At 47.2% G+C, this 15,903-nt stretch overlaps 27 non-coding genes across 27 annotated transcripts; all 27 read left to right on the top strand.

The window, feature by feature from the left end:
* The first annotated feature begins 225 nt into the window (after window positions 1-225).
* On the top strand, window positions 226-344 carry LOC139695876 (5S ribosomal RNA). The gene has a single exon (XR_011702441.1). It is a non-coding gene; the product is annotated as a 5S ribosomal RNA (ribosomal RNA).
* Window positions 345-733: 389 nt separating this feature from the next.
* LOC139695887 (5S ribosomal RNA) lies at window positions 734-852 on the top strand. Its single transcript, XR_011702452.1, has one exon. It is a non-coding gene; the product is annotated as a 5S ribosomal RNA (ribosomal RNA).
* A 389-nt stretch (window positions 853-1,241) lies between these two features.
* LOC139695899 (5S ribosomal RNA) lies at window positions 1,242-1,360 on the top strand. Its single transcript, XR_011702463.1, has one exon. It is a non-coding gene; the product is annotated as a 5S ribosomal RNA (ribosomal RNA).
* A 389-nt stretch (window positions 1,361-1,749) lies between these two features.
* LOC139695910 (5S ribosomal RNA) lies at window positions 1,750-1,868 on the top strand. The gene has a single exon (XR_011702474.1). It is a non-coding gene; the product is annotated as a 5S ribosomal RNA (ribosomal RNA).
* A 389-nt stretch (window positions 1,869-2,257) lies between these two features.
* On the top strand, window positions 2,258-2,376 carry LOC139695921 (5S ribosomal RNA). Its single transcript, XR_011702485.1, has one exon. It is a non-coding gene; the product is annotated as a 5S ribosomal RNA (ribosomal RNA).
* Window positions 2,377-2,765: 389 nt separating this feature from the next.
* Window positions 2,766-2,884, top strand: LOC139695933 (5S ribosomal RNA). The gene has a single exon (XR_011702496.1). It is a non-coding gene; the product is annotated as a 5S ribosomal RNA (ribosomal RNA).
* A 386-nt stretch (window positions 2,885-3,270) lies between these two features.
* On the top strand, window positions 3,271-3,389 carry LOC139695932 (5S ribosomal RNA). The gene has a single exon (XR_011702495.1). It is a non-coding gene; the product is annotated as a 5S ribosomal RNA (ribosomal RNA).
* A 388-nt stretch (window positions 3,390-3,777) lies between these two features.
* On the top strand, window positions 3,778-3,896 carry LOC139695902 (5S ribosomal RNA). Its single transcript, XR_011702466.1, has one exon. It is a non-coding gene; the product is annotated as a 5S ribosomal RNA (ribosomal RNA).
* Window positions 3,897-4,285: 389 nt separating this feature from the next.
* On the top strand, window positions 4,286-4,404 carry LOC139695944 (5S ribosomal RNA). The gene has a single exon (XR_011702507.1). It is a non-coding gene; the product is annotated as a 5S ribosomal RNA (ribosomal RNA).
* A 389-nt stretch (window positions 4,405-4,793) lies between these two features.
* Window positions 4,794-4,913, top strand: LOC139695938 (5S ribosomal RNA). Its single transcript, XR_011702501.1, has one exon. It is a non-coding gene; the product is annotated as a 5S ribosomal RNA (ribosomal RNA).
* Window positions 4,914-5,299: 386 nt separating this feature from the next.
* On the top strand, window positions 5,300-5,418 carry LOC139695934 (5S ribosomal RNA). Its single transcript, XR_011702497.1, has one exon. It is a non-coding gene; the product is annotated as a 5S ribosomal RNA (ribosomal RNA).
* Window positions 5,419-5,806: 388 nt separating this feature from the next.
* On the top strand, window positions 5,807-5,925 carry LOC139695903 (5S ribosomal RNA). Its single transcript, XR_011702467.1, has one exon. It is a non-coding gene; the product is annotated as a 5S ribosomal RNA (ribosomal RNA).
* Window positions 5,926-6,311: 386 nt separating this feature from the next.
* On the top strand, window positions 6,312-6,430 carry LOC139695911 (5S ribosomal RNA). Its single transcript, XR_011702475.1, has one exon. It is a non-coding gene; the product is annotated as a 5S ribosomal RNA (ribosomal RNA).
* A 385-nt stretch (window positions 6,431-6,815) lies between these two features.
* LOC139695936 (5S ribosomal RNA) lies at window positions 6,816-6,934 on the top strand. Its single transcript, XR_011702499.1, has one exon. It is a non-coding gene; the product is annotated as a 5S ribosomal RNA (ribosomal RNA).
* Window positions 6,935-7,322: 388 nt separating this feature from the next.
* On the top strand, window positions 7,323-7,441 carry LOC139695953 (5S ribosomal RNA). The gene has a single exon (XR_011702508.1). It is a non-coding gene; the product is annotated as a 5S ribosomal RNA (ribosomal RNA).
* Window positions 7,442-7,830: 389 nt separating this feature from the next.
* On the top strand, window positions 7,831-7,949 carry LOC139695912 (5S ribosomal RNA). The gene has a single exon (XR_011702476.1). It is a non-coding gene; the product is annotated as a 5S ribosomal RNA (ribosomal RNA).
* Window positions 7,950-8,331: 382 nt separating this feature from the next.
* On the top strand, window positions 8,332-8,450 carry LOC139695939 (5S ribosomal RNA). Its single transcript, XR_011702502.1, has one exon. It is a non-coding gene; the product is annotated as a 5S ribosomal RNA (ribosomal RNA).
* Window positions 8,451-8,835: 385 nt separating this feature from the next.
* Window positions 8,836-8,954, top strand: LOC139695954 (5S ribosomal RNA). Its single transcript, XR_011702509.1, has one exon. It is a non-coding gene; the product is annotated as a 5S ribosomal RNA (ribosomal RNA).
* Window positions 8,955-9,343: 389 nt separating this feature from the next.
* LOC139695955 (5S ribosomal RNA) lies at window positions 9,344-9,462 on the top strand. Its single transcript, XR_011702510.1, has one exon. It is a non-coding gene; the product is annotated as a 5S ribosomal RNA (ribosomal RNA).
* Window positions 9,463-9,852: 390 nt separating this feature from the next.
* On the top strand, window positions 9,853-9,971 carry LOC139695957 (5S ribosomal RNA). The gene has a single exon (XR_011702512.1). It is a non-coding gene; the product is annotated as a 5S ribosomal RNA (ribosomal RNA).
* Window positions 9,972-10,360: 389 nt separating this feature from the next.
* On the top strand, window positions 10,361-10,479 carry LOC139695958 (5S ribosomal RNA). Its single transcript, XR_011702513.1, has one exon. It is a non-coding gene; the product is annotated as a 5S ribosomal RNA (ribosomal RNA).
* A 389-nt stretch (window positions 10,480-10,868) lies between these two features.
* LOC139695959 (5S ribosomal RNA) lies at window positions 10,869-10,987 on the top strand. The gene has a single exon (XR_011702514.1). It is a non-coding gene; the product is annotated as a 5S ribosomal RNA (ribosomal RNA).
* A 389-nt stretch (window positions 10,988-11,376) lies between these two features.
* LOC139695960 (5S ribosomal RNA) lies at window positions 11,377-11,495 on the top strand. Its single transcript, XR_011702515.1, has one exon. It is a non-coding gene; the product is annotated as a 5S ribosomal RNA (ribosomal RNA).
* Window positions 11,496-11,884: 389 nt separating this feature from the next.
* LOC139695961 (5S ribosomal RNA) lies at window positions 11,885-12,003 on the top strand. The gene has a single exon (XR_011702516.1). It is a non-coding gene; the product is annotated as a 5S ribosomal RNA (ribosomal RNA).
* Window positions 12,004-12,014: 11 nt separating this feature from the next.
* Window positions 12,015-12,133, top strand: LOC139695962 (5S ribosomal RNA). The gene has a single exon (XR_011702517.1). It is a non-coding gene; the product is annotated as a 5S ribosomal RNA (ribosomal RNA).
* Window positions 12,134-12,144: 11 nt separating this feature from the next.
* Window positions 12,145-12,263, top strand: LOC139695963 (5S ribosomal RNA). Its single transcript, XR_011702518.1, has one exon. It is a non-coding gene; the product is annotated as a 5S ribosomal RNA (ribosomal RNA).
* A 13-nt stretch (window positions 12,264-12,276) lies between these two features.
* Window positions 12,277-12,395, top strand: LOC139695913 (5S ribosomal RNA). Its single transcript, XR_011702477.1, has one exon. It is a non-coding gene; the product is annotated as a 5S ribosomal RNA (ribosomal RNA).
* Window positions 12,396-15,903: the final 3,508 nt, after the last annotated feature.

Raw genomic sequence — 15,903 nt, forward strand, 5'->3', positions numbered from 1 at the left:
TTGGGGCAATGCATTGGTGCTGTAGTAACCCGTATCTCTTCCACATTTATCCAAAGTTCGTTTTGAGATGGCAAATTACCTCCGTCTCCCGCCATCATATAGTATGGTCGTGGACGGCCCGATGTATGCAAGCCGTGGGCAAGAAAATAGACGTCGTGTCGCGTCGTTGCAAGTGTTTGCGGGCTTGATATTGCTAAAATAGTTGACTCGAGAGTGGTGAAATCTGCCAACGGCCATACCACGCTGAATACACCGGTTCTCGTCCGATCACCGAAGTTAAGCAGCATCGGGCCCGGATAGTACTTGGATGGGTGACCGCCTGGGAACACCGGGTGCCGTTGGCTTTCAATATTTTTTTTCCGAAACGAACGTATTTTGAGGCATTCTCTGATGTTTTTAATTTTTTTCAAATAATTTATTTTGCAATGCCAGACATTGCATGCGTGATTTTGAATTGGTATGTTCCCTTTTGACACCATTCCATTTCATCTAGATGCGACCAGCTCTCTTGGGGCAATGCATTGGTGCTGTAGTAACCCGTATCTCTTCCACATTTATCCAAAGTTCGTTTTGAGATGGCAAATTACCTCCGTCTCCCGCCATCATATAGTATGGTCGTGGACGGCCCGATGTATGCAAGCCGTGGGCAAGAAAATAGACGTCGTGTCGCGTCGTTGCAAGTGTTTGCGGGCTTGATATTGCTAAAATAGTTGACTCGAGAGTGGTGGAAATTGCCAACGGCCATACCACGCTGAATACACCGGTTCTCGTCCGATCACCGAAGTTAAGCAGCATCGGGCCCGGATAGTACTTGGATGGGTGACCGCCTGGGAACACCGGGTGCCGTTGGCTTTCAATATTTTTTTTCCGAAACGAACGTATTTTGAGGCATTCTCTGATGTTTTTAATTTTTTTCAAATAATTTATTTTGCAATGCCAGACATTGCATGCGTGATTTTGAATTGGTATGTTCCCTTTTGACACCATTCCATTTCATCTAGATGCGACCAGCTCTCTTGGGGCAATGCATTGGTGCTGTAGTAACCCGTATCTCTTCCACATTTATCCAAAGTTCGTTTTGAGATGGCAAATTACCTCCGTCTCCCGCCATCATATAGTATGGTCGTGGACGGCCCGATGTATGCAAGCCGTGGGCAAGAAAATAGACGTCGTGTCGCGTCGTTGCAAGTGTTTGCGGGCTTGATATTGCTAAAATAGTTGACTCGAGAGTGGTGAAATCTGCCAACGGCCATACCACGCTGAATACACCGGTTCTCGTCCGATCACCGAAGTTAAGCAGCATCGGGCCCGGATAGTACTTGGATGGGTGACCGCCTGGGAACACCGGGTGCCGTTGGCTTTCAATATTTTTTTTCCGAAACGAACGTATTTTGAGGCATTCTCTGATGTTTTTAATTTTTTTCAAATAATTTATTTTGCAATGCCAGACATTGCATGCGTGATTTTGAATTGGTATGTTCCCTTTTGACACCATTCCATTTCATCTAGATGCGACCAGCTCTCTTGGGGCAATGCATTGGTGCTGTAGTAACCCGTATCTCTTCCACATTTATCCAAAGTTCGTTTTGAGATGGCAAATTACCTCCGTCTCCCGCCATCATATAGTATGGTCGTGGACGGCCCGATGTATGCAAGCCGTGGGCAAGAAAATAGACGTCGTGTCGCGTCGTTGCAAGTGTTTGCGGGCTTGATATTGCTAAAATAGTTGACTCGAGAGTGGTGGAAATTGCCAACGGCCATACCACGCTGAATACACCGGTTCTCGTCCGATCACCGAAGTTAAGCAGCATCGGGCCCGGATAGTACTTGGATGGGTGACCGCCTGGGAACACCGGGTGCCGTTGGCTTTCAATATTTTTTTTCCGAAACGAACGTATTTTGAGGCATTCTCTGATGTTTTTAATTTTTTTCAAATAATTTATTTTGCAATGCCAGACATTGCATGCGTGATTTTGAATTGGTATGTTCCCTTTTGACACCATTCCATTTCATCTAGATGCGACCAGCTCTCTTGGGGCAATGCATTGGTGCTGTAGTAATCCGTATCTCTTCCACATTTATCCAAAGTTCGTTTTGAGATGGCAAATTACCTCCGTCTCCCGCCATCATATAGTATGGTCGTGGACGGCCCGATGTATGCAAGCCGTGGGCAGGAAAATAGACGTCGTGTCGCGTCGTTGCAAGTGTTTGCGGGCTTGATATTGCTAAAATAGTTGACTCGAGAGTGGTGGAAATTGCCAACGGCCATACCACGCTGAATACACCGGTTCTCGTCCGATCACCGAAGTTAAGCAGCATCGGGCCCGGATAGTACTTGGATGGGTGACCGCCTGGGAACACCGGGTGCCGTTGGCTTTCAATATTTTTTTTCCGAAACGAACGTATTTTGAGGCATTCTCTGATGTTTTTAATTTTTTTCAAATAATTTATTTTGCAATGCCAGACATTGCATGCGTGATTTTGAATTGGTATGTTCCCTTTTGACACCATTCCATTTCATCTAGATGCGACCAGCTCTCTTGGGGCAATGCATTGGTGCTGTAGTAACCCGTATCTCTTCCACATTTATCCAAAGTTCGTTTTGAGATGGCAAATTACCTTCGTCTCCCGCCATCATATAGTATGGTCGTGGACGGCCCGATGTATGCAAGCCGTGGGCAAGAAAATAGACGTCGTGTCGCGTCGTTGCAAGTGTTTGCGGGCTTGATATTGCTAAAATAGTTGACTCGAGAGTGGTGGAAATTGCCAACGGCCATACCACGCTGAATACACCGGTTCTCGTCCGATCACCGAAGTTAAGCAGCATCGGGCCCGGATAGTACTTGGATGGGTGACCGCCTGGGAACACCGGGTGCCGTTGGCTTTCAATATTTTTTTTCCGAAACGAACGTATTTTGAGGCATTCTCTGATGTTTTTAATTTTTTTCAAATAATTTATTTTGCAATGCCAGACATTGCATGCGTGATTTTGAATTGGTATGTTCCCTTTTGACACCATTCCATTTCATCTAGATGCGACCAGCTCTCTTGGGGCAATGCATTGGTGCTGTAGTAACCCGTATCTCTTCCACATTTATCCAAAGTTCGTTTTGAGATGGCAAATTACCTCCGTCTCCCGCCATCATATAGTATGGTCGTGGACGGCCCGATGTATGCAAGCCGTGGGCAAGAAAATAGACGTGTCGCGTCGTTGCAAGTGTTTGCGGGCTTGATATTGCTAAAATAGTTGACTCGAGAGTGGTGAAATCTGCCAACGGCCATACCACGCTGAATACACCAGTTCTCGTCCGATCACCGAAGTTAAGCAGCATCGGGCCCGGATAGTACTTGGATGGGTGACCGCCTGGGAACACCGGGTGCCGTTGGCATTAATATTTTTTTTCCGAAACGAACGTATTTTGAGGCATTCTCTGATGTTTTTAATTTTTTTCAAATAATTTATTTTGCAATGCCAGACATTGCATGCGTGATTTTGAATTGGTATGTTCCCTTTTGACACCATTCCATTTCATCTAGATGCGACCAGCTCTCTTGGGGCAATGCATTGGTGCTGTAGTAACCCGTATCTCTTCCACATTTATCCAAAGTTCGTTTTGAGATGGCAAATTACCTCCGTCTCCCGCCATCATATAGTATGGTCGTGGACGGCCCGATGTATGCAAGCCGTGGGCAAGAAAATAGACGTCGTGTCGCGTCGTTGCAAGTGTTTGCGGGCTTGATATTGCTAAAATAGTTGACTCGAGAGTGGTGGGAATTGCCAACGGCCATACCAAGCTGAATACACCGGTTCTCGTCCGATCACCGAAGTTAAGCAGCATCGGGCCCGGATAGTACTTGGATGGGTGACCGCCTGGGAACACCGGGTGCCGTTGGCTTTCAATTTTTTTTTTCCGAAACGAACGTATTTTGAGGCATTCTCTGCTGTTTTTAATTTTTTTCAAATAATTTATTTTGCAATGCCAGACATTGCATGCGTGATTTTGAATTGGTATGTTCCCTTTTGACACCATTCCATTTCATCTAGATGCGACCAGCTCTCTTGGGGCAATGCATTGGTGCTGTAGTAATCCGTATCTCTTCCACATTTATCCAAAGTTCGTTTTGAGATGGCAAATTACCTCCGTCTCCCGCCATCATATAGTATGGTCGTGGACGGCCCGATGTATGCAAGCCGTGGGCAGGAAAATAGACGTCGTGTCGCGTCGTTGCAAGTGTTTGCGGGCTTGATATTGCTAAAATAGTTGACTCGAGAGTGGTGGAAATTGCCAACGGCCATACCACGCTGAATACACCGGTTCTCGTCCGATCACCGAAGTTAAGCAGCATCGGGCCCGGATAGTACTTGGATGGGTGACCGCCTGGGAACACCGGGTGCCGTTGGCTTTCAATATTTTTTTTCCGAAACGAACGTATTTTGAGGCATTCTCTGATGTTTTTAATTTTTTTCAAATAATTTATTTTGCAATGCCAGACATTGCATGCGTGATTTTGAATTGGTATGTTCCCTTTTGACACCATTCCATTTCATCTAGATGCGACCAGCTCTCTTGGGGCAATGCATTGGTGCTGTAGTAACCCGTATCTCTTCCACATTTATCCAAAGTTCGTTTTGAGATGGCAAATTACCTTCGTCTCCCGCCATCATATAGTATGGTCGTGGACGGCCCGATGTATGCAAGCCGTGGGCAAGAAAATAGACGTCGTGTCGCGTCGTTGCAAGTGTTTGCGGGCTTGATATTGCTAAAATAGTTGACTCGAGAGTGGTGGAAATTGCCAACGGCCATACCACGCTGAATACACCGGTTTCTCGTCCGATCACCGAAGTTAAGCAGCATCGGGCCCGGATAGTACTTGGATGGGTGACCGCCTGGGAACACCGGGTGCCGTTGGCTTTCAATATTTTTTTTCCGAAACGAACGTATTTTGAGGCATTCTCTGATGTTTTTAATTTTTTTCAAATAATTTATTTTGCAATGCCAGACATTGCATGCGTGATTTTGAATTGGTATGTTCCCTTTTGACACCATTCCATTTCATCTAGATGCGACCAGCTCTCTTGGGGCAATGCATTGGTGCTGTAGTAACCCGTATCTCTTCCACATTTATCCAAAGTTCGTTTTGAGATGGCAAATTACCTCCGTCTCCCGCCATCATATAGTATGGTCGTGGACGGCCCGATGTATGCAAGCCGTGGGCAAGAAAATAGACGTGTCGCGTCGTTGCAAGTGTTTGCGGGCTTGATATTGCTAAAATAGTTGACTCGAGAGTGGTGAAATCTGCCAACGGCCATACCACGCTGAATACACCAGTTCTCGTCCGATCACCGAAGTTAAGCAGCATCGGGCCCGGATAGTACTTGGATGGGTGACCGCCTGGGAACACCGGGTGCCGTTGGCATTAATATTTTTTTTCCGAAACGAACGTATTTTGAGGCATTCTCTGATGTTTTTAATTTTTTTCAAATAATTTATTTTGCAATGCCAGACATTGCATGCGTGATTTTGAATTGGTATGTTCCCTTTTGACACCATTCCATTTCATCTAGATGCGACCAGCTCTCTTGGGGCAATGCATTGGTGCTGTAGTAACCCGTATCTCTTCCACATTTATCCAAAGTTCGTTTTGAGATGGCAAATTACCTCCGTCTCCCGCCATCATATAGTATGGTCGTGGACGGCCCGATGTATGCAAGCCGTGGGCAAGAAAATAGACGTCGTGTCGCGTCGTTGCAAGTGTTTGCGGGCTTGATATTGCTAAAATAGTTGACTCGAGAGTGGTGGGAATTGCCAACGGCCATACCAAGCTGAATACACCGGTTCTCGTCCGATCACCGAAGTTAAGCAGCATCGGGCCCGGATAGTACTTGGATGGGTGACCGCCTGGGAACACCGGGTGCCGTTGGCTTTCAATTTTTTTTTTCCGAAACGAACGTATTTTGAGGCATTCTCTGCTGTTTTTAATTTTTTTCAAATAATTTATTTTGCAATGCCAGACATTGCATGCGTGATTTTGAATTGGTATGTTCCCTTTTGACACCATTCCATTTCATCTAGATGCGACCAGCTCTCTTGGGGCAATGCATTGGTGCTGTAGTAACCCGTATCTCTTCCACATTTATCCAAAGTTCGTTTTGAGATGGCAAATTACCTCCGTCTCCCGCCATCATATAGTATGGTCGTGGACGGCCCGATGTATGCAAGCCGTGGGCAAGAAAATAGACGTGTCGCGTCGTTGCAAGTGTTTGCGGGCTTGATATTGCTAAAATAGTTGACTCGAGAGTGGTGAAATCTGCCAACGGCCATACCACGCTGAATACACCGGTTCTCGTCCGATCACCGAAGTTAAGCAGCATCGGGCCCGGATAGTACTTGGATGGGTGACCGCCTGGGAACACCGGGTGCCGTTGGCATTAATATTTTTTTTCCGAAACGAACGTATTTTGAGGCATTCTCTGCTGTTTTTAATTTTTTTCAAATAATTTATTTTGCAATGCCAGACATTGCATGCGTGATTTTGAATTGGTATGTTCCCTTTTGACACCATTCCATTTCATCTAGATGCGACCAGCTCTCTTGGGGCAATGCATTGGTGCTGTAGTAACCCGTATCTCTTCCACATTTATCCAAAGTTCGTTTTGAGATGGCAAATTACCTCCGTCTCCCGCCATCATATAGTATGGTCGTGGACGGCCCGATGTATGCAAGCCGTGGGCAAGAAAATAGACGTGTCGCGTCGTTGCAAGTGTTTGCGGGCTTGATATTGCTAAAATAGTTGACTCGAGAGTGGTGAAATCTGCCAACGGCCATACCACGCTGAATACACCGGTTCTCGTCCGATCACCGAAGGTAAGCAGCATCGGGCCCGGATAGTACTTGGATGGGTGACCGCCTGGGAACACCGGGTGCCGTTGGCATTAATATTTTTATTCCGAAACGAACGTATTTTGAGGCATTCTCTGATGTTTTTAATTTTTTTCAAATAATTTATTTTGCAATGCCAGACATTGCATGCGTGATTTTGAATTGGTATGTTCCCTTTTGACACCATTCCATTTCATCTAGATGCGACCAGCTCTCTTGGGGCAATGCATTGGTGCTGTAGTAACCCGTATCTCTTCCACATTTATCCAAAGTTCGTTTTGAGATGGCAAATTACCTCCGTCTCCCGCCATCATATAGTATGGTCGTGGACGGCCCGATGTATGCAAGCCGTGGGCAAGAAAATAGACGTCGTGTCGCGTCGTTGCAAGTGTTTGCGGGCTTGATATTGCTAAAATAGTTGACTCGAGAGTGGTGAAATCTGCCAACGGCCATACCACGCTGAATACACCGGTTCTCGTCCGATCACCGAAGTTAAGCAGCATCGGGCCCGGATAGTACTTGGATGGGTGACCGCCTGGGAACACCGGGTGCCGTTGGCTTTCAATATTTTTTTTCCGAAACGAACGTATTTTGAGGCATTCTCTGATGTTTTTAATTTTTTTCAAATAATTTATTTTGCAATGCCAGACATTGCATGCGTGATTTTGAATTGGTATGTTCCCTTTTGACACCATTCCATTTCATCTAGATGCGACCAGCTCTCTTGGGGCAATGCATTGGTGCTGTAGTAACCCGTATCTCTTCCACATTTATCCAAAGTTCGTTTTGAGATGGCAAATTACCTCCGTCTCCCGCCATCATATAGTATGGTCGTGGACGGCCCGATGTATGCAAGCCGTGGGCAAGAAAATAGACGTCGTGTCGCGTCGTTGCAAGTGTTTGCGGGCTTGATATTGCTAAAATAGTTGACTCGAGAGTGGTGGAAATTGCCAACGGCCATACCACGCTGAATACACCGGTTCTCGTCCGATCACCGAAGTTAAGCAGCATCGGGCCCGGATAGTACTTGGATGGGTGACCGCCTGGGAACACCGGGTGCCGTTGGCATTAATATTTTTTTTCCGAAACGAACGTATTTTGAGGCATTCTCTGATGTTTTTAATTTTTTTCAAATAATTTATTTTGCAATGCCAGACATTGCATGCGTGATTTTGAATTGGTATGTTCCCTTTTGACACCATTCCATTTCATCTAGATGCGACCAGCTCTCTTGGGGCAATGCATTGGTGCTGTAGTAACCCGTATCTCTTCCACATTTATCCAAAGTTCGTTTTGAGATGGCAAATTACCTCCGTCTCCCGCCATCATATATGGTCGTGGACGGCCCGATGTATGCAAGCCGTGGTCAAGAAAATAGACGTGTCGCGTCGTTGCAAGTGTTTGCGGGCTTGATATTGCTAAAATAGTTGACTCGAGATTGGTGAAATCTGCCAACGGCCATACCACGCTGAATACACCGGTTCTCGTCCGATCACCGAAGTTTAGCAGCATCGGGCCCGGATAGTACTTGGATGGGTGACCGCCTGGGAACACCGGGTGCCGTTGGCATTAATATTTTTATTCCGAAACGAACGTATTTTGAGGCATTCTCTGATGTTTTTAATTTTTTTCAAATAATTTATTTTGCAATGCCAGACATTGCATGCGTGATTTTGAATTGGTATGTTCCCTTTTGACACCATTCCATTTCATCTAGATGCGACCAGCTCTCTTGGGGCAATGCATTGGTGCTGTAGTAACCCGTATCTCTTCCACATTTATCCAAAGTTCCTTTTGAGATGGCAAATTACCTCCGTCTCCCGCCATCATATAGTATGGTCGTGGACGGCCCGATGTATGCAAGCCGTGGGCAAGAAAATAGACGTGTCGCGTCGTTGCAAGTGTTTGCGGGCTTGATATTGCTAAAATAGTTGACTCGAGAGTGGTGAAATCTGCCAACGGCCATACCACGCTGAATACACCGGTTCTCGTCCGATCACCGAAGTTAAGCAGCATCGGGCCCGGATAGTACTTGGATGGGTGACCGCCTGGGAACACCGGGTGCCGTTGGCTTTCAATATTTTTTTTCCGAAACGAACGTATTTTGAGGCATTCTCTGATGTTTTTAATTTTTTTCAAATAATTTATTTTGCAATGCCAGACATTGCATGCGTGATTTTGAATTGGTATGTTCCCTTTTGACACCATTCCATTTCATCTAGATGCGACCAGCTCTCTTGGGGCAATGCATTGGTGCTGTAGTAACCCGTATCTCTTCCACATTTATCCAAAGTTCGTTTTGAGATGGCAAATTACCTCCGTCTCCCGCCATCATATAGTATGGTCGTGGACGGCCCGATGTATGCAAGCCGTGGGCAAGAAAATAGACGTCGTGTCGCGTCGTTGCAAGTGTTTGCGGGCTTGATATTGCTAAAATAGTTGACTCGAGAGTGGTGAAATCTGCCAACGGCCATACCACGCTGAATACACCGGTTCTCGTCCGATCACCGAAGTTAAGCAGCATCGGGCCCGGATAGTACTTGGATGGGTGACCGCCTGGGAACACCGGGTGCCGTTGGCTTTCAATATTTTTTTTCCGAAACGAACGTATTTTGAGGCATTCTCTGATGTTTTTAATTTTTTTTCAAATAATTTATTTTGCAATGCCAGACATTGCATGCGTGATTTTGAATTGGTATGTTCCCTTTTGACACCATTCCATTTCATCTAGATGCGACCAGCTCTCTTGGGGCAATGCATTGGTGCTGTAGTAACCCGTATCTCTTCCACATTTATCCAAAGTTCGTTTTGAGATGGCAAATTACCTCCGTCTCCCGCCATCATATAGTATGGTCGTGGACGGCCCGATGTATGCAAGCCGTGGGCAAGAAAATAGACGTCGTGTCGCGTCGTTGCAAGTGTTTGCGGGCTTGATATTGCTAAAATAGTTGACTCGAGAGTGGTGGAAATTGCCAACGGCCATACCACGCTGAATACACCGGTTCTCGTCCGATCACCGAAGTTAAGCAGCATCGGGCCCGGATAGTACTTGGATGGGTGACCGCCTGGGAACACCGGGTGCCGTTGGCTTTCAATATTTTTTTTCCGAAACGAACGTATTTTGAGGCATTCTCTGATGTTTTTAATTTTTTTCAAATAATTTATTTTGCAATGCCAGACATTGCATGCGTGATTTTGAATTGGTATGTTCCCTTTTGACACCATTCCATTTCATCTAGATGCGACCAGCTCTCTTGGGGCAATGCATTGGTGCTGTAGTAATCCGTATCTCTTCCACATTTATCCAAAGTTCGTTTTGAGATGGCAAATTACCTCCGTCTCCCGCCATCATATAGTATGGTCGTGGACGGCCCGATGTATGCAAGCCGTGGGCAAGAAAATAGACGTCGTGTCGCGTCGTTGCAAGTGTTTGCGGGCTTGATATTGCTAAAATAGTTGACTCGAGAGTGGTGGAAATTGCCAACGGCCATACCACGCTGAATACACCGGTTCTCGTCCGATCACCGAAGTTAAGCAGCATCGGGCCCGGATAGTACTTGGATGGGTGACCGCCTGGGAACACCGGGTGCCGTTGGCTTTCAATATTTTTTTTCCGAAACGAACGTATTTTGAGGCATTCTCTGATGTTTTTAATTTTTTTCAAATAATTTATTTTGCAATGCCAGACATTGCATGCGTGATTTTGAATTGGTACGTTCCCTTTTGACACCATTCCATTTCATCTAGATGCGACCAGCTCTCTTGGGGCAATGCATTGGTGCTGTAGTAACCCGTATCTCTTCCACATTTATCCAAAGTTCGTTTTGAGATGGCAAATTACCTCCGTCTCCCGCCATCATATAGTATGGTCGTGGACGGCCCGATGTATGCAAGCCGTGGGCAAGAAAATAGACGTCGTGTCGCGTCGTGTCAAGTGTTTGCGTGCTTGATATTGCTAAAATAGTTGACTCGAGAGTGGTGGAAATTGCCAACGGCCATACCACGCTGAATACACCGGTTCTCGTCCGATCACCGAAGTTAAGCAGCATCGGGCCCGGATAGTACTTGGATGGGTGACCGCCTGGGAACACCGGGTGCCGTTGGCTTTCAATATTTTTTTTCCGAAACGAACGTATTTTGAGGCATTCTCTGATGTTTTTAATTTTTTTCAAATAATTTATTTTGCAATGCCAGACATTGCATGCGTGATTTTGAATTGTTACGTTCCCTTTTGACACCATTCCATTTCATCTAGATGCGACCAGCTCTCTTGGGGCAATGCATTGGTGCTGTAGTAACCCGTATCTCTTCCACATTTATCCAAAGTTCGTTTTGAGATGGCAAATTACCTCCGTCTCCCGCCATCATATAGTATGGTCGTGGACGGCCCGATGTATGCAAGCCGTGGGCAAGAAAATAGACGTCGTGTCGCGTCGTTGCAAGTGTTTGCGGGCTTGATATTGCTAAAATAGTTGACTCGAGAGTGGTGGAAATTGCCAACGGCCATACCACGCTGAATACACCGGTTCTCGTCCGATCACCGAAGTTAAGCAGCATCGGGCCCGGATAGTACTTGGATGGGTGACCGCCTGGGAACACCGGGTGCCGTTGGCTTTCAATATTTTTTTTCCGAAACGAACGTATTTTGAGGCATTCTCTGATGTTTTTAATTTTTTTCAAATAATTTATTTTGCAATGCCAGACATTGCATGCGTGATTTTGAATTGGTACGTTCCCTTTTGACACCATTCCATTTCATCTAGATGCGACCAGCTCTCTTGGGGCAATGCATTGGTGCTGTAGTAACCCGTATCTCTTCCACATTTATCCAAAGTTCGTTTTGAGATGGCAAATTACCTCCGTCTCCCGCCATCATATAGTATGGTCGTGGACGGCCCGATGTATGCAAGCCGTGGGCAAGAAAATAGACGTCGTGTCGCGTCGTTGCAAGTGTTTGCGGGCTTGATATTGCTAAAATAGTTGACTCGAGAGTGGTGGAAATTGCCAACGGCCATACCACGCTGAATACACCGGTTCTCGTCCGATCACCGAAGTTAAGCAGCATCGGGCCCGGATAGTACTTGGATGGGTGACCGCCTGGGAACACCGGGTGCCGTTGGCTTTCAATATTTTGCCAACGGCCATACCACGCTGAATACACCGGTTCTCGTCCGATCACCGAAGTTAAGCAGCATCGGGCCCGGATAGTACTTGGATGGGTGACCGCCTGGGAACACCGGGTGCCGTTGGCTTTCAATATTTTGCCAACGGCCATACCACGCTGAATACACCGGTTCTCGTCCGATCACCGAAGTTAAGCAGCATCGGGCCCGGATAGTACTTGGATGGGTGACCGCCTGGGAACACCGGGTGCCGTTGGCTTTCAATATTTTTTGCCAACGGCCATACCACGCTGAATACACCGGTTCTCGTCCGATCACCGAAGTTAAGCAGCATCGGGCCCGGATAGTACTTGGATGGGTGACCGCCTGGGAACACCGGGTGCCGTTGGCATTAATATTTTTATGTCCGGTGTGAGCGTTCGAAGAGTGAGGACGTGTCTGTGTTTCGGTTCTGTGTGCGTGCTATCCCCGGCGTTCGAGGCTTCGATCGCCGGGAAACGAGAATTTCGTAAGCGCTTTGATATATGCGTCAAAGCGTTTTGTGTATGAAAAGTGCTGCTTATTTTGAGTTAGCCCTTATTAGGGCTTGACGTGTGTTATAAAGTCAGCCAATTCGAAATGCCTTACGATAGGAAGGCAACTCTAATAATAAGTCTAAATGACTTAAAAGAAAGTGCTACCGCCCTAGAGGTCCATCGGTTCATCGGTGTCGAGCTCGGGCTTAAGTTGGAAGATTTAGTGGCCATACAATTTGGAATTACAAGAAAATCCATTTATGTGAAACTTATAAACGAAGAATTAGTTGAAAATCTTTTGAGGTCGAAAGGGGGGCCAGTTGACTTCCCATCAGTAGCCGAAAAGCGTGGAACGGCGACGTTGGAGTCAGCGTCTAGCAGGGCAAGCTTTGTTAAGGTGGTGGGGCTCCCCCCAGAAATCCCAAAATTCGAGGTGGAGACGGAATTAGGCAAATATGGAAGAGTGGTATCATACGCGGTAAACAAATGGATAGGCCCTGGGCTATACCCGATCAGCACTGGAACGCGGAATGTGAAAATGTATTTAAAGTCCCCGATTCCGTCATATATCCCGATAGCTGGTCACAGGGCGGTCATACACTACGAGGGACAACAGCAAACGTGCTCGAGATGCGGAAGCACAAACCATCTGCGATTGAATTGCACAATGCCAACCACAATCACGGCGTACGCCGACGCACTGAGGGGGAAAAAGCAAGCGGCAGAAGAGGAGGCGGTGCTGCCGACGAGAATGGAAGAGGACCGAGGAGTGGAGGAGATTCCCTTGGAGCAGGAGGAGGAGGTCAACCCAAGGATGAGGGTAGAGAAACGCAGGGAGAAGGAAGGACCAACCTACCACCCAGGAACGTCGAGCGAGGAAGACGTCGCCGGAAACGACGCTATTGCCGAGGGAGCGGGAAACGGGAGAAAGAGGAGGAAAGGGTCGAACACGAGAGGGCGGGGGAAAAGGATATCGATAGACGTAGCCCGTGGAAAGGAAACGGAGAGATCAACCATCACGAGGGAGGAAAGGTGTGATCCCTGTGCAGATCAGAGTAAGATTCAAGAGGGGAATAATGGGGGAGGAATCAAAATGGCCGTAGCAGTAGAAGAAGAATCAAAAGAAACCGGAGAACCCGATTCAATCGAGGGCGGTGATCGACGGCTTGCGGGGGAAGACAAGAAATTGGTCATGGCGCAAGAGAAGCAAATAGGAAGAAATCTAGACATGGTAACCCCTTTTAGCGACAAGGGTCTCGGGAAAGGGTTATCTGTGACGTTACGCGAAGGGGAGGGCAAACAGCATGAGGAAGAGGCTGAGGAGCGGAGGAGGGAAGAAGACCCGGAGGACAACGCGTCGACCAGCGGTCACCCCTGGAGGGAGGTGGAGGGACGTCGGAAGCGCGGTGGTGGCGAGGATGACAGCGGGAGGAAGTTTGGGCTCGGCGGGGACGAGAGCGAGGACTCCGACGCCAAGGACAACGGGAGCAGCGACACCGGGGACCAGGACGAGGCCCCGAGGAGATCCGGGAGAGGGGGCAAGGCGGAAACGACCGAGCAGAGACAGAAGACGAAGAAGAAGGACAAAGGAAAGAACAGCCTAAGCGTCGGACTCCAGGAGATAGCGGTGAGGTACGCATATATGAAGGAAGCCAAATGGAAAAGGGATGCAAAAAATACAGGGAATGATAAGGGGAAGCAAATGGGAACCCCGAATCCGGAATCCCAATGAATTACACATTGAACCCAAAATTGAGAATAGGCACGCTTAATGTATGTGGGGTTACAAGTAAAAACAGAATAGAAAAAGTATTCGACCTATTTAAAAGAGAAGACCTGGACATCCTACTATTGCAAGAGGTCATGGTGAGTGTACATTGGGAAACGGGCCCGGCGGAGATCTATATAAACAACCAAGAGCGGGAAAGAGGCACTGCGATCATGTTAAAAAGAAACATCACCGGAGAAAAAATGACAATGCTACCATCCGGGAGGGCGATGGCCATGACGATCCTTGGGATAAGGATAATAAATGTGTACGGCCCGGCCGGCACCAGGAAACTTCAGGAGAGGAGGGAATTTTACTCGCGGGACCTCCTGCCCCTGCTGAGCGACTTCCAAGGAATGGCACTGTTAGGGGGTGATTTTAACGCAATCATAGACGAGAAAGATAGCCAAAACAACGATGGAGGAGGAGCAAAATACCCACTGTGTGGTCCCCTAAAATCGATAGTTAAAAACCTCAGAGCCACTGACGCAAACAGATTAACAAGCACAAAAGATAACCTTCCGTACACCATCTACGGCGACAAATGGGCAACAAGGCAGGACCGCTTTTACGCATCCTACGACTTGAAAACCCATATATCCTCCTATGCGGTTCTTCCAGTGGCATGCTCCGACCACTGCGCAGTTATTATATCGGTCGATGGATCCCAAAGCAGGACGAGGCATCAGCCAAGGAAAAAGGAGTGGAGGATGAACGTCGAGCTGCTATATGAGAAAGACACCAGAGCCATACTGAAAGAAAACATCCAGCGATGGGAGGAAAGCTGGAGAGGATTGGATCCAAGCGAAAGGTGGGAAAACTCCAAAGTAAAAATAAGAAACCTTTTCGCACAACTGCACAGGGAGAGAGCCGAAGAAATCAGGGAAACCATGGCTTTTTACAGAGAAGCGCTCGAGGAGAGCCTAAAGACGAGAGAAAGGGAACGGAGCAACTGGGGGGAGATAAAAGAACTAAAAAGGAAAATCTTCGGAATGGAAGAGGAAAGGGCGAAAATATCAACATGGCACAGAAGCAAAATATGTTTGCCAGAAGAACATGCCTCGGTGTATTATCTGGGGAGGAGGTTAAAGGATTGCGCCAACAACTTACTCAAAAACGGCATTTTGAACGAGAACGGAACGAGGTTAAAAGAAGAGAGAGAAATCATAGAGCATGTATGCCACCATTTTGAGACTCTCCTTTCTGGGGAGGACACATCACTCAAGGAAGAGACAGAAAATCTCACGCCACTCCCCCAACTGCCAGTGGAGGTGGCAGAGAGGATGGCGGAAAGAATCACAAGGGAGGAGTGCGAGGATGCTATGAGATGGCTCCCCAAGGGGAGGTCCCCGGGTACCGACGGTATCCCTTTTGAATTCTACGTAGAATTCTGGGAAGAGCTGAAGGATTTAATCATTCCAGCGATAGAGAACATCCTCCAAAATGGCACCCTCACCACGACCCAAAGAGAGGGGAAAATTGTCCTAGTGCCGAAAAGAAAAGAGCCAAGGAGCCTAAATGACTACAGACCCATCACCCTCCTCAACGCCGATTACAAGGTAGTAGCTAAAATCGTTAAAACCAGACTCAACGAAGCCGTGGAAAAGATAATCGGG

The sequence above is a fragment of the Hetaerina americana genome, unplaced genomic scaffold (genome assembly GCF_022747635.1).
Source record: "Hetaerina americana unplaced genomic scaffold, ioHetAmer1.1.p SCAF_649, whole genome shotgun sequence".
In the NCBI taxonomy this organism is placed as follows: domain Eukaryota; kingdom Metazoa; phylum Arthropoda; class Insecta; order Odonata; family Calopterygidae; genus Hetaerina; species Hetaerina americana.